Below are 16,988 nucleotides of genomic sequence, written 5' to 3'. Positions count from 1 at the left end.
ATACATATATATTCAGAATTTTAAATGCAATAGCAGTACTTGAATTATCAAGTATTTTAAGTGCTGTTATGTATAGTTGATGACTAATCTGTTTATCACTGCAAAAATTTTTTGGTAACCTCTTATATGACTTAGTATTTTTCTTGTTTTGTTCTGGAAGAACAAAGCATAAGAAAATTATGTAATAAAATATTTGAAGTCACCAGATTTCTACATTTTTTTTTTTTTAAAGAAGGGAGCGAGTCTGCCTTTGAATGGACTTAGATACAGAAAAAGGAAACTAAACAGTCTGTTTGGCCACTAGCAAAAGACCTTTTCTGTGCTAAATTTGTTTCCAGTGTAAGAAGAAGAAGGTAAATCACTGTTGGTAGGTCTGGAATTAGATGAAAATTCCTTGTACATTTGCATATCAGATGCTTGGAACTCACAAGACTCTCCTAAATGTTTGTGACAAGCTATTACTCTGGATAGTCAAGTTCCCTTAATCATTAAGACCATATGAGTCAGGTAGCTAAATTGGTATAATCGTGACTATCAAGATGTTCCAAAACCTAGAGATTAAGAAGAAAGTGACTGCAAAATAAAACAAATGACATTTGATTTCTTACCAAAAAGTAAATTGAGCATTTCCTCACTTATGATTTTGAAATAAATGGAGGGGCTTCTTGTGTTTCCTCCTTCAAGTACGAGTACAAGGGACCAAGTAAACCACAGTTGGGTTTTAATTCTGGTGACTGAGAAATAAACAGACTTCACTATTTCAGCCTTTATCCATAGCTTTTATAGAAATCTAAGCTAAGTGTTAAAAATTAACTGTAACTGTAGAGTCAGATTTTATAAGCTGTGTCTGATACTAGAATAAAATGCATTTTTCTTTCCATCAGTTAAATAAACTAATATTAGTTCAAACAACATACTACCAAACTCCTTCAGACAAGACATTTGCACTTAGAACACAACTTAGGAGAACCAACATGAAAATTTCCATTGCCCTTTTGCTTAAATTATGTCATCAGTAGCTGACTGCTGTTCCTCTCCTCAGATAATTACAGAACCCAATTGATTTGGGCAGACATGGACTTCATGTTCTAGTCTTTCTCATAGACATCTACAAAATACTGTTTTCTATAATACTCTATGCAACTTCAGTGCAGAATTGGAAAATTGTCTTTCTCAGGTGTAAAGAACTTGAGATCTTGTCTATCCACTAATAAACTACTTGCTCCTTAAGCATTCTTGTAGCACTCCTGAGGATGGGGAAAAGAAGAGCTCATAAAACTTTTTTGGATATGGTTATGTTTCAATCTATAAGAAATGGCATATAGGATGCTACATACCATACATAGGTGTGCAGCAAGCAATATCATCTGGTGGGGTATGAATACACTCTATGGTGTTCGCTTGAAAATACTGCCTCATGATGTATGACTCAGAACATATCATCATGCAGCCACATATGGCTATGCTGTTTTTCAAGATACAGCCCCTAATATATCCAAACATTACAGAATGCTTATTTCCATTGAATTAGTTTTATGGTTCTGTTTACAGAATCAGTACCAGCATTTCTGCATACTTTGTTTTTATCTCTTTCGAACTTCATAGATACAAGTGTACATAGGAAAGATGCTGAGTCACTGGTGACCTAACGCATTTGTCTATAACTCTCTTTGCATTCCAATTGTTGATGAAGGCATTTCAACCAATGAAAAAGAGAAATTCTGGACCACTGCTCACTCACTCATTCTTTGTGTGGGCATAACTAAGGTTTTTAAACATTGTGATTATTGACATTCATTTCTTTTATTTTCCCAGATTGCAGTGTGATTTTCAGGTGTTTGGGAATAATGATATAGTGTGATTATTTAAAATTCATGCTCATACCCTTCAACATGATCTAATATATAGATATAAAGTTACAAAATATTTACTTTAGGCTGGGGAGATAGCTCAGTTGGTAGAGTGCTTGCCTCACAAGCACAAGGCCCTGGGTTCAATCCCCAGCACTGAAAAAAAAATTAATTTTAAAGATAACTACATTTCAATTCATATTACCCTTGTGATTAATTTCTCAGGATGATTCACCTTTACCACATTTCTTTATGTGACATTTCTCTTTTTTTTTCCTTTTTCTTTTTCTTTTTTTTTTTTTTTTGTGCCAGGGATTGAACCCAGGGGCACTTAACCACTAAGCCACATCCCCAGCCCTTCTAATGTTTTGCTTAGAGACAGGTTCTTGTGAAGTTGCTTAGTACCTCACTAAGTTGCTAAGGTTGACTTTGATCTTGCAATCCTTCCTCAGCCTCCTGAGCCACTGAGACTACAGAAGTATGCCGCTGCACCCAGAACCTGACATATTTTGATAAAATAGAAAATAATATCCTGATTATTACTTTCATCAATTATATATAAATACTCATCAATTATACACATATAACATTACCAAGCATCTTTTTCTTTCAAAATTATCCCATAGAACATGATTATTTGAAGTATAGCAATACCTTGAATACTAAATTATCAAAGTATTATAATATATGGTTTAACACCTAATATTTTATTGAGAACATTTTAAAGGTATAGTTAAACACAGGGAAATAGGATATTATTTAGGTGAATGTCTATGTGATAAAGCTTATCAGTATAGGATAACTCAAGTGTTAATGTTTAAATTGCAAATCTATTGTTCAGGGGGAGAATGCAAAACTATTGTTAGTTGTTAGATACTAAAGGAACTGTCAGAAAGTGACTTAACCCTAGTCACAAGAGTCATTCTTTTTTTTTTTTTTTTTTAAGGCAGTAAAATTACTTAAATTACACAGCTAGGGTAGGTTATTAGCCAACAAGAGATTGTTTTATATCAGTGACTTGAGAGCTCTGTTGACAAAATAATTGACAAAAATATTCTCATAAAAAAACCCTCTGAAATAGATCTTATAACTCATTAAAATACTTATAATAATTAATATTTTTTTAAATTTTATTTATTTATTTATGTACTATTTATTTATTTATTTTTATGTGGGGCTGAGGATGGAACCCAGTGCCTCACATGCGCCAGGTGAGGACTCTACCCCTGAGCCATAACCCCAGCCCCAATAATTAATATTTTTAAAACAAAATATAACAATAATAAGCTTAACTGAAACTGCAGAAATTTAAATGATTTCTGTATGACCTTAAATTTCTTTATTTTAGAAGAATAGAAATAGTCACAAGATAATGAAAATTTTCAAAGCACAGAATTTTACCTTGTTCAGAAGTGGGCTCAATAACCTTTTTTCTATTGCTTTCTAGAGGGACTTAATTTGCAAATTTTTAAAGTAAACATGCTGTTCTTACAAAGGAGATAATAATGTTCACACTCAGAATTCTATACTTCCAATTTTATTCCTTGGCTGCAAATATTTGCTAAGTGATGTGGATCAGTAGAATATTAGACAATGGTAGAGATTCAGAAGACATAGCACCTGTAATAAATTTGGTAAGAATTTACGTTGACACATAAAGATGCCTGAAGGAATATTAGAAAATGTGAGAAATAATGTGATATCAAAAACAACAATAGGGTTTAGAAGAAATATTTCAAGATATTGGAGTTTAAGATAAAAGTATAAGGAGTCAATTGTATGAAAAAGCTTCAGGAGTTTTTGAAGGAAAGGAAACACTGAATGCAAATTCACTAAGGCTGGAAATGTACTTTGTTGTTCTTTAGAGAAGGAAGAATGTCATGGTGACTGGATGGAGTTCAGTGGTCAAGGTAGGGAGCAACTAGAGACTGGACACAGCAGTTAGCAAATGCCAGATCATTTAAATTCTTGTCAGTTCTGCTAAGGAGTCTGATTTTACTCTATGTGCAGTGGAAAGACATGGAAGTGTTTTAGGCAAGGAAGCACCCTAATTATATCCCTTTAAAAAATCATTAGCTCTATATTTTTGTACACATTTCTCTTTTTTTTTTCACATATCAGTAGGTAGCTTTTTATCCCTTAATTTTTCAGGTAATGAAACTAAGATGAAATGACTTGGCTGGAGCAAATGATCTCACCTCCAGATGATATTGTACTCTCACATGCCTTCATGACAGGAAATGTATCTTTATTCTTTCTTAATTATACATATTCTTTTGTTTTCTATGGTTGATTGCTTTATTCTGTTCAAGAATATGCCTTAAAAAAATTATTTCATAGTTTTCCCCCACAATTCCTATGGTTTTTGGGGGGGGAGGGCAGTTACCAGCAACTGAACTCAGAGGTGCTTGACCACTGAGCCACATTCCCAGCCCTATTTTGTATTTTATTTGGAGACGGGATCTCATTGAGTTGCTTAGTACCCTACTATTGCTGAGGTTGGCTTTGAACTTGGGATCCTGCTGTCTCAGTGTTTTACTCTGAATTAACCCTCTAAGAAAGTGATCTTTAAAATTCTTCACTGTTGTGAGTATGACTCTAAAATCTGGCTGGATAAGAAGGGCCCATGACTTAAGGCCACAATTTAACAAGCCTTGCTCTGGCCATCTACATCCTTCTGTACAGGATGAGGAGTGCAGGCAACCAAGGGAACTGCACAACTATGAGCTACACTCCACCCCTTCCTTACTGTGTGCCAGGTACTTGGAAGCCCAGAATCCCTGAAATCTCACAGATCTTAGATTACCTCCAAGGTCTTTGTGGGTTTCTTCCAAAGGTAACTTCAGTCGTCTGCCTGCTTCCTAGTGTACCACCCCCTATACCTAAAGTGTTCCAAGAGTTTCTAATTGCTGGGGTTACCAAAGATTTGAAAGCATTGGCTGAAGCATTGACATACACAGGGGCAAAACAGATGAGTGCTCTGGAAGGAACTGAGACTGGGAAGAGGGCAGCAGGAGGCTACAGTGCAGGGGCCATATTTGGATGACAAAGTTGGGTGTGGAATTTCAAGGAGTTGAGAATTATGTATTAAAATCTGGTCTAACAGTTAAATTGAAAGTGAATTTTCAGGAAAGATACTAGAATATATTTATATTTGACTGACTGTTAACTTGATTTATAATTGTTAGATATTTAGATTTATCTATGTGAGCCTCTTTATTCTTTTGCCCTCAGCTTCAAAATCACTAGGGACCCACCTGTCTCCTACCCACCATAAGAAATACAGTTTAATTTCAGTCCTTTACCATGCATGGATTTGTTCTGTGTCAATATGTATGTATTCATGTATGTATAAAATTGAAACAGAACTTCCATAAAATCATTACCCTTAGGTAGATGTAATGCGTTTTTCATATATCTCATGTACGAATGACTGAGGGACTACTTTGGTTCTTCACAGAACTAAGGGCAGAGAAGGCTGTTGATCTTCCAGTAATTGAACTATATGTGAAACACAACTTTACCGTGTCACATGAGGCCTTCCAAGCTGACTGCCCTCTTCTCACTTTTCAGATCACTCTACTTATCATTCCTACTTGGAACTTAAATATTCTGAATGAACCAAGCTGAATCTTCCCTTTTTAAGAAATGTTTGATTGTTACATGACAATCATCTGTTTATGGAGTACAGGGTGATATTTCAATACACATATACATTGTGTAATGATCCAACCAGGATGCTTAGCATACCCAACGCCTTAAACACTTATAATATCTTTGTGGTGACAACATTCAAAATCCTCTCTTCTACCTATATTGCGATCTATTATACTTTGTTAACTATAATCACCTCACTGTGCAATGAAACACCAGAACTTGTTCCCTCTAACTATAACATTGTACTAGTTGACCAATCTCTCTTCTCCCTCCTCTCCTTCTGTCCCCAGCCTCTAGCAACTACCTTTCTACTCTCAACTTCTGTAATGACAACTTTTTCATATTTCATGTGTGTTTTGTCTATTACTATATATGTTCCTTACTACATGTCAGCTACTGCCAACAACTATTCTCTCCAAAATTGAGTCTCATCAGATGTAGCTCATTCTATGAACTATTGCTTCCCTCTAATAGAGATAATTAGCATTTGAGTTTATTTACATCTGGATAGCACTACTTTTCTGTTCACACATCCCTTATATTTCATTTTAATTCCTAATAAAATACAGACAAAATGACATATGTTTATCTTTGATTTTCCAATTAAATTTTCAACAATGAAACCAACAGGAGGATGGGCTTATGAATATGTCATCTTGGAAAGAGAAGGTACAGTCCTAGATACATAGACTGAATTGGCCCCGGAGGCCTATGATAGGTCTTGTAAAGCATCAAGAAGATGCAAGTTTAGGCCATCCTGTGACTCATCCGTATGTAATTTAATTTTTAATGTTGTTGAGCTCCAAGAGAATATAACTTGCAAGATTGCCGGAGATGCCCTTTCTCATCAGGGTAGCCCCTCATACCAGAGTGAAGATTCTGCAGGATATCCCTGGCTGGCTCTGGCCTTTCCAAGACTGGCAAAATCATTCTTCCAACCTGTCTGGAAACTTCATTAACAAAAGAGCAAAAGCCAATAAGAACAAGATAAATGACTTTAATAAAGACCTCTGCAGTTTTCTAAAAGTACTTTTATATATGTTATTTTATTTGATCCTTGTGAGGCTTGTAGAGCAAATATTATTGGCCTCAAATCATATAACTGTGAACAGGAAGAGCTGAGATAAATAGATAACAAGTGTACAGTTATTAAAATTCACTTATGGGTTTAGAAAGGCAGCATATAAACTCTGATTACATGGATTTCAAAATAGAAGAGTATTTGCTTAAAACAAAGTCTTAAACCTGTCCCTGTGTCTAAGTGGCTGAAAGTGATTATTTGATAATGATATTTTAATTTTTTTCAAAAGTAAATCTTAGACAAAGAAAATGCTATTAGGATATCTTCAGCTACCATTTGTCCATGTGTGTTTCTCCAGCAATTCTTACTGTTCTTTCCTTTGTCATCAAATTTTCACCTTTATCTATTTTCTACACACATGTGAAATTATTCTGACTTGATTTTAAAAGAAGGTCTCTTAGCCCCATGTCCACTACCAGCAGTTATTGTGTTTTCTGTTCTTCTTTGCAGCAATACTCTGTCAAAAGGGTTGTATACCCACCGTCTCCAATTGCTTTCTTTCCATTCTTTTATAAAGTCATTCTGATATGGTCTTTGTCCCACCATTCCACAGAAACTGTTTCAGTTACAGTCCCTAAATGGCCAATTCTCAATCCCGGTTGTAGCTTATCTCTCAACAGCATTTGATATGGCTGTTCATTCTTTCCTCCTTGATACACCTTCTTCACTTGCGTTATAGGAAACCACAGTTTTTCTTTTACCTACCAGTAGCTTTGTCTGTCTCCTTCCTTAGATCATTCTCTTATTCCTGACTTCTTAATGTTGGAGTATCCCAGGCCTTAGTCTTCTTCATCTTCTCTATTAACATTCTCTCAGAGATTTCAATCAGTCTTATGCCTTTAAATTCAATTCATCTGATAATGAATTACAAATCTTCCCAGATAATCAATTAGACCCAATAACCAAATATGTCTACTCCACCACCTGTTGAACATGTACACTTGGATATCTAAAAGACACCACATATTCAAGTGACAAAACTTATTTTTATCCCCCCAAAACCTGCTCCATCTACTTCATTTCAGGTTATGAAAACTCTACCTTTCCAACTGTTCTAACTCAAGAATTTGGTATCATTATCATGTCCTCCCTATCTCTTACACACCACATCAAACTATAAAGAAATTCTATTTGCTGTACCTTCAGAATACATTCAGAATCTGACCATTTTGCACCACATCCACTAACTACTGTGGTCTGAATCACTATCATCTCTCACCTGGATTATTGTAATCACCTGTTATCAGGTCTCTCAGCATCTCTCATGGCTCCTCCATGGTCTATTTTCAACATGGCATGAATCAAAGTGATGTTTTAAAACATTTATCTAAACATGTCAATCATCTGCTCAAAAACTCAACACATGCTTCTTATTTACACAAAGCTCTACGTGCTCTGGCTTTCTGTGTTTTCTGACTTCATCTCCAGCTCCACCCAGCCACACTGACCTCCTGTTGACCTTGGACATGCTTTTGCCTTCTTCCAAATATCTGCATGGCTGACTTCCTCACTTTCATTATATCTTTGTTTAAATGTCATAACATACTCTAATGTAGTATATAATTTATTTATAATGTCTATAATTTACTGTCTTCCCCACAGTTAAAAAATAAGCTCAGTAAGAATTAATATATTTGTTTTATTCGTAATGTGGCTTAGGTCCTCAGAATAATTCCTAAAACATGAATAAGCACTTAATAAATATATTTAATGAATAAATAGATGTATATTGCTTTGTTTCAACTAGTGAAACTTTATAAATCATGATTCTTAGAGCTTATTGTAATTCTTAGAGCTTTTCAAATTTCATCTTTAAACCCTGTTGTGATTTTGATTGGAACTTCTTAAATTATGGAAGCAATTTGTGAAAAAAATCATATCTGTGACATACTGTTTTAATATTTGTATATAAGGCTTATGCCTCCATTTGTGTTATGCTTTATATTCTTCAATAAAATTGATTAACTTTTTTGGGGGGGTCTTTCAGATTTTTAGATTTATTTCTTGGCATTATAGTTTGTTGTTATAGTTATTATTATCTCTTTTTCCTACATTCCTAATAAATTAATATTGGCATATAAACATAGTACTGAATTTTAAATATTGACATGGCATCCACCAAACTTGCTTACTATTTGTTCTAAGAGTTCATTGTTCTTTGCTTTTCTAATAGCTAAGAAAATAAAGAGGGTTTTATTCTCCCTTCTGTTCTTTTTCTGGTTTCATTTCTTTATTTCTTATACATTGGCTAAGACTTGAAAACAATGTTGAGTGGTATGGCACACTTAACTTTATAAAGCCAACTTCATGTTGCCAAGTTTAATAAAAAGGCTTTAAAAAATTGAGAATTTAATGATAATGCTGCTCAAGTTTCATTAATTATGTTGCTTACCATAGTAGCTGTTAGACAAGTTTTATCAGATATAGAATTTCTCTTCCTTTGCAAGTTTGCTATTTTTAGAATAAGATTCACACATCTCTTAAAAGTTGTTGATTTCATTGACAGATATTCTGGTAGTGACTATTTTTCTTTTTCTAAAGATAAGAAATTTGATTTTTATATTTTAGCCATATGTATGTAAATTTCTCCAAAAGTAAATTTTTGAAGTAAAAAAAGGATAAAACTCTTTAGTGCTTGATTCATATTTATTATCATTATGTCTATGAATAATACTTTACATATATAAATGTAAGACCTGATTGGAATACATATAGGTTGAGCTCTCTTGTGACTAGCTGAAGTTCAAGAGCCCAAGTGATCCAAATGAATATAAATTTGGTGGTACTCTCTTAAGGCCACTTATTATCTACTTAAATTATCCAAGAACCCTGAAAACTTAAACAGGTCAAAGGGTTCAGTCCTGTTTTTTATTTTTTCATGAAAAGAGAACTGGAAAATCTGATTAGGTAGCAAGTGAGCCACCATTTTCTTAAAACTACTATTATATCCCTTAAATCCTCAAAGCGTCACTCTTGAAAGCAGGTGTTCCCCTCAAATGAAGTTCTGAACACACACCAATGCAATAACCCCCTGACATACAGGTCAAATGAGACTATCTCATGTCAGTTGCTGGCCTAGTTCTGAATTTCCAGCAGCAGTAGTGACAACTCCTGCCACCACGGTTCTGCAGAAATACATTCCCATCCTCTAAGATATACCCACTAAGTTTTGGGTTCACTTGTGTTCCCAAACTCCATCATGATGACTAGCCAGAAAGGTCTTCTAGATCCCACCAGGCAACAGGCTGGGACCACCCTGACCAGTAATGTCTGACTCAGGTCCCAGTTTATAACTTCTTCCCTCATGGTATGTTTTCCTTATGATTTCTCAGATCTCCTTGTGATCCAGTTAATTGCTTTAGTCTAACAGAGAGTAACTATGAACTTCATAATTGAAATGAGAACATTCTTATTTTTCCTATTCCCTTGAAGTTTCCCAATAATTGTGCCAAATAACTTCCTCCTTCCCTCTCCTCGTGTCACCCAGGACCTAGGTTTGCAGGAACTGTGATTAGATGGCTTATATGATATGTAAGAGACTGAAGGAGTCAATGCAGAACTTAAAACTAAAATGAGAATTCTATGATGGAAAATCTTGAACCAAAGACAAAATGTGGTTATTTGTGAGACAAGATTTGATTAGTGAGTTCTGATTTTTGAGAGTAAAAAAAAAAAACCTACTATGAAGATCAACAAAAACAGTCTAGGCAGACCTAAAGTATCCTGAGGTCATGACCCTGAAACACTAGGCTTCCCTAGTGTTTAAATGCTTTCTGGTTCCTAGAAATGGATTTGTTTTCTTGTCTTTGTTTATTTATTTTTTTTTCCTCCCATATTATATTACTTATAGACAGGAGTCTTCACATTCTGAGTACCCAACCTAACATCTTGCATATCCTAGAAGCTAACCAAATTGAAAAGTTTTGATGGATGATTGGATTAATGGATCAATGAGACAATGAATGAACAAAAGAGAAAGATAAAAAGGAAAAAAACAAAGGAGAAAAGGAAGGAGGGGGGAGTAGAAAAAATTCCTAAGAGTATGATACTAGAATGAGAATGCTTAGGTTCGGATCTTAATCTCATTACTTTCAATTAGTCTGACCTCAGGTAAAACACTTATACTTTTTGCTCCCATTTCCTTTTCTGTATACAATAGGTTGTTATAGCGATTTAATAACCAAGTGTACATCATGCACTTGTAATACTGCCTCACACATAGAACTTAATAAGGGTTAGCACAGTGTAATAATTGTCGTGAACCCTTTAGTCTATCAGAGAGTAGCGGACTATTGATCAGTTCTGTGTTCTTAGCTACTAAATAAATGTTAACCATGCTGTTATTGGCTTTGTTCTGATGGAATATATGATCTTACTTGAGGACTTGAAGACAAATCCAAATTGGAGAATGAAAGTACTATAAAGAGCACAATGATCTATAAAAAAGAACAGAAAAATTTGCTAGGACTTTCCACTGGTTAAAATCTTTTAAAGTCCCTTTTTGGTTCAAAGTATTTATCGCGCTCCCTCTGGCCGCAGAGAGAGACACGACAAATGTCTGAAGCTTTGGAAGTTTATTATGCACAGTCCCTCTCCTACACTTCTCTTACTCCCAGCTTCCGCGCACTCCCAGCTTCCAGCTCAGCTTCAGCCTCCGCCGCCTCTCTACTCTCCCACCCACCAGGCTTATATACACTTCAACCAATCAGGGGAGAGTACACGAGGTAAACGCAGACAGCTGCAAGCATAGGATAGGTACACGAGGGGGGCATGCTCTAATCACATCGTTAACTAGCCAATCATTGGAATTCACTGGTTGTTTACTGTATAGCTGGCCGCTTTTGGCTCAGTGTCAGGCGCCATCTTGACCATGCCTAAGGCTGGGGGTCCCGGAAACCCCGACAAGTCTTGTTAAGGATTTATTCATATAGTTTACTTTTAGACTTTATTCTCTCTCTGGGAAATCACTGATGGATTTAGGCACTCATTCAGTTATTATGTACTTTTATTTTCCACAATACATTACTGACTTACACTAAATTTACAGTTCTAGATTTTTGTTATTTTTCTTAATATTTTTATATATACCTATGAATGTTTCCTGTCTGGATTTATGTTATTTATTTTTTAGTTCTACATTTCTTCAGTACTTCATTTCTTTTGTCACAGAATAAAATATTTTTATAAGTCTTTCCTCAAATTTATAGATTTTTCCCAGCCCAGCAAGTAATTATCAGTTCTAGATTATTTATGTTAATCATTGGAAATCTTGGTTTTACAGCTTTGATCAGATAATTAGTAATTTCTCTTGAACTATAAAATATTGTAGTTTTTGAAAATGGAATGGAACTGCTTAGTGTTTATTCATTAAGCACTGATAGATTTTAGTATAACTGTGCCTTTAATATATGACTTTAATGAATACTAAAATAAATTCTAAATTTCTACTTTGATCCCATCTATTGCTGTTTTTTCTAGAAAGATAAATAAATCATGAAAAGTAAACCACATAAGAGACTAATGGTCAATAAGACAGAAGCAAGGACTTATGGTTGGAAAAAGAGGTGTTAAAAACACACAAATCCAGTTAGAAATATGTTTATAAAAAAGTGTAAATTATCAGCTATCAAATGAAATAGTTCCAGAATTAATGTCAACCAAATATTCTTTCTGCATAAGTAGTGTTCATCTAACTGTAAAACTTAGAGTTAATATAACTCCTAAGTCCTCTGGAATAGCTTGTCAAGAAGTCTCTATTCCAGGACTGGTGTAGTAGCTGAGTGGTAGAGTGTTTGCCCAGCATGTATGAGGCACTGGGTTCAATCCTCAGCATCACATATAAATAAATGGAGTAGATGTCCATCAGCAACTAAAAACCAAAACATATTAAAAGAAGTCTCTATTCCAGAGAAGAAATTAAGTTACATTAACATAGTAATTTAAACACCCTCTGTTCTGTATATTCAGCAAAAATGATTTTACCACTTGAATATAAAAGATTGTTCATTAATGTTTAATACACTCTTATTTTTTGGCAAAGTAGAGGAGTAGTGTGCAACCACTAACATACGTTTAAAACAAGCAATAACAATTAAATCACCATAAACTGCAAAATGAAAATGGTTACTTTACTAATTTCACTATATCACTGTTTTTCAAAGATATGGTATAGTATATGCTAATACATGCTAAAGCTAGAAGTGGGATGAAAACATTTAAAAGATAATTTTGTAAAGGATTATCCAATACAAAAAAAAGACATTTTATATTTTCATTGTTTACCTGGTAGAATGTGAAAGAACATATTTAAATTCCCAGACTTATGAGAAATGAGCATGTTGCTATATAGTTTAATTTTGAAACTTTTAGTCCATATATTTGATCTTAAGTGTAAGCTGTCTTTCTACCTTATTATTTATTTTAATGTGAATTTAGAATAATGGTTTTCTAAAATTTACCCAATATTTTTATAAAGATATTTTACCCATACAGTGCTTTTAAAACAAGTGGGAGGGTTAAGCTCTCTTTGCCTTTTGTGAAGGTATTTTTTCATGAACTTTATGTGAGGATAGCTAAATATATATTTCTATATTTAATTTCATTTTGAATGCTTACATTTTTTCTAAAATTCATCTCATTTTTTAAAGGAAACATTCATTTTTTACTCATTCAACAAATACATTTTAAGTGCCTATATTATGGAATATACTGTTCTAGTCACAAGAGAAACATAAATTCAAACATTTATTAAATCAAAATTCTATTGTATATCCATCACATGCCTCCTAAGCACTTGTGGTACATCAAGGAGGGAATATATTATTGGTCCTTTTCCTCCTAGAGCTTGTGATTTGACAAGATGGAAGAGGTTAGAAGTAATTTAACACCCTCTGTTTTATATGCATATAAATACATATATATATATAAATTTAACAAAAATACTAATACTTTTATCTTTACATAATTACAGACTCATCTTAGTATCTACAAATCACTCAAATCAAACACTGCCTAAAATTAATTTGTTATAACTAAAAGTAACCTAAATTGTATATATACATTATTTAAACCCATTATCTGACCAATGAAAATAAATTACCCCACTATATTATATCGCAATTAATATAACTTCCACTTCCCTATCATTAAAAATTCCTGAAACATTTAGATGTAAATTGAAACCTCTCAAACACTAACTCCTATTCTAATACATACATAGAACTTAAATCAATACCCTTAAGATAAGGTCTCATCTAAAACCAAACAAATATAGACCTAGGTACATATATACACATATAGAAATATACATATAATCATAAACATTCCAAAACACTAAACTGACAAAAATAATAATCCTAATCCCACCTTAATATATATGTATGTTCAAATTAAATCAACCAAAAGCTATAATTTTCTAACACATTAGTTAATGTGACTTAATTAATGAAGCAAACTACTGAAAAGGTTTAGATGAATATTTGAACTCCATAGCATAAAGGTTTGGTCTTGGCCTTTTTTATGAAGTTATAGTAGAATTATACATGCAAGTGTCCTCAGTGAGAATGCCCTTTATATCAAACGGGTCAAAAGAAACAATATCAATTACACTATTACATGTAGTCCATCATGCCTTGCTAAACCACACCCCCACAGGATACAGCAGTGATTAAAATTAAGCACAATGAATGAAATTTCAACTAAGTCACACTATTAATAGGTTTGATAAATTTCATGCTAGCCACTGTGGTCGTATTCTAACCCAAATTAATAAGTCAAGTTTCAGATGAAAGATAATAAGGTTAAGCTTTAGCTAAGCCTTAAAAAAACCTTAGCTAAAATAAAAACAAATCATGAAGGTAACTTTGATATGTTGTATATATACATTCATATACACATATTTATTTATATGTAAATCATTTGTATGTTAGAAAATGGTAAACCATTTTGAAAAAAAAAGGACAAAGAAACAAGAATCAAGGGTCCTGGTGAGAGGAAGGAAGGGGACAGGTACATAGGTTGTCAAAGTTGATCTCATTGAAACAATTTGGGTTTTCACTATGTGGATTATTAAAGAAAGAACATTCAGTAAGAAAGAAGAACTAAAGTGAAGGCCTTATTTAGAAGAGAGATTGACACGTAAGGTGAGCAGTGTGGTTACCATTGTGACCGAATAGAGTAAATGAGAGGATAGCAGGAAAGAGATCTTAGAGATAAGGGCATTGAGGGAGGGAAAAGGATAGGAGATCCCAGGAAATGGTGGTAGTGATCATTGCTAGTTGTAAGAATTTTGCATTTTTACTAAGTAGAATGAAAAAACCATTGCAGAGTTTGGAGTACAGACTTAATTTCACTACAATAGGATCACCATGGAGCAATCTGGAGCTTCTTTAAGAATTAATAAAAGACAGGATTAGAAGTAGAGGACCTGTTAGGAGACTTACAGTAATTCAATTGCAAGTAGATGGCCAAGACAAGGGTGGCAAGGGTAGAGGTCCTGAGAATCAGATTTAGATATACTGTAAAAAGAAAACTAATAATAGATTGATTAGAAGATGGTAAAAAGAGAGGATTTGAGAATCACTAGGTTTTTGGCCTGAACAATTGGAAAGATGGCATTTTTACCAGTTGTGTTGGGGAAGGATAAACATAAAACATATTTGAGATCAAACTGTAGGAATATATAATACATCACAATGAACACACAAATATGTAACATGGTAGAGTGAAAAGTCTTTCTGATAAATTAACATTTGAAGACAGCTCTAAAAAGTCACTTTTGGTCACCTTTGATAACACCCGACTTCACTCCCCACAGACAGGTAATCTGTATAGTGAAAGAAAGTCATTTAATAGTTGCCTAGGGCTTGGGGCAAAGTAAGTTGTAAATGATTGCTAATGAGTAGGAGGTTTCTCTTTGGTGTGATGAAAATCTTATGTTGATTATTACATAATTCTGTAAGTATACTAAACTCTACTGACTTTTACACTTTTAAAGGGTGAATTTTTATGGTTTGTGAGTTGTATCTCAATAAAGCTGTTTAAAATAAGCATTTACCTTTGATTCAGTCATTTATCATGTAAATTTGCCATAATTTATTTCAAAGGTATATCAAGATAGCAATAATTTGGAGCAAAAGGAAAATATTTTTTTTCTAAAATATAAATCACAATTTTAATATGACATTCTACTCTGAAATTTTGAAAACATATAATAAGTTCTCTGAAAAATATGTTTAAACTTATTCAAATAGATGAAAGATTACACATTGTTAAGGTTTGGATGTGAGGTGTCCCCCAAAGGCTCATGTATGAGACAATTCAAGAAGATTTAGAGGAGAAATGATTCAATTATGTGAACCTTAATTCAGTAAATTAATCCCATGATGGGTTAACTGAGTGGAAATTGAAGGCAGTTAGGGTGTGATTGGAGGTATGTCATCAGGGCATGTCATTGGGGTATATATATCTGGTATCCAGCAAATGAAGTCTCTCGTCTCTCTCTCTGCTTTCTGATCTTCATGTGAGCTGTTTCTCCACCATGATGTTCTGCTTCACCTCGAATCCCAAGGAATGGAGCTTGCTGTCTATGGATTGAGACCTCTGAAATTATGAACCACCAAAGGAACTTTTCCTCCTCTAAAATGTTCTGGTCGGGTCATTTAATCACAGCAGCAAAAAAGCTGACTAAACAGAAATTGGTACTGGGAGTGGGGTCATTCCTGTGACGAATTTGACCACATGGTTAATTTTTGGAATTGATGGGAGGAATTCTGATATGTGTAGTAGTACAAGCTAGAAGTGCTTCACATTGTTGTAAGTGGAGCTTAATGGTCAATTCTGGTGGGAGTTCACAAACCAGAATGTCAATAGGACTGTGGACAGTGAGGACAGCACTCAAGAAGGTTTAGAGGAAGAGAAGAACACTATTGGTAATTGAACTGGAGGCCATTAATGTTGTGTTCTGTCTGAGAAGTTGTCTGCATTTTGCCCCTGTCCTGAGACTTTCTGTGACGCTGATTTTAAAAGCGACAGACTTTTTAATATGGCAGAAGAAATTTCTAGACAGCATAGCATTAAAGCTGTGGCAAGGATATTGCTAAAGGCTTTTAGACAAGTTTATTGTGATATTTAGGAGCAGAAAGATTTGAAAAACAAAGACTTGAAAGGTGAGATTAAAACTGGGACTCAGGAAATTGCAGTTGTGAAAGACATTACTGCCACTAAAAAGAAATGCTGAAGACTGCCCAGAGACCATAAGAAAGATGGCTTCAGGACATCTCAGGAGCTGGCAAATCCACACCAATCTCAGGCTCAACGAAGTAAAAGTGAATCTCCTCTTGAAAAGAGATCAGTGAGGAATACTTCTTGCACAAGGGGGCCTCGGAAGTTTTTTCAACATG

General features: G+C 34.1%; 1 protein-coding gene across 13 annotated transcripts in view; it reads left to right on the top strand.

Moving 5' to 3' along the window:
- The window catches only part of Ppfia2 (PTPRF interacting protein alpha 2), a 462,148-nt gene that overhangs the window by 309,667 nt on the left and 135,493 nt on the right, over positions 1–16,988 (top strand). The window lies entirely within an intron of this gene.

Source organism: Sciurus carolinensis, chromosome 4, assembly GCF_902686445.1.
Source record: "Sciurus carolinensis chromosome 4, mSciCar1.2, whole genome shotgun sequence".
NCBI classification, from domain to species: Eukaryota; Metazoa; Chordata; class Mammalia; order Rodentia; family Sciuridae; genus Sciurus; species Sciurus carolinensis.
This window is presented reverse-complemented; position numbering and strand designations above follow the sequence as displayed.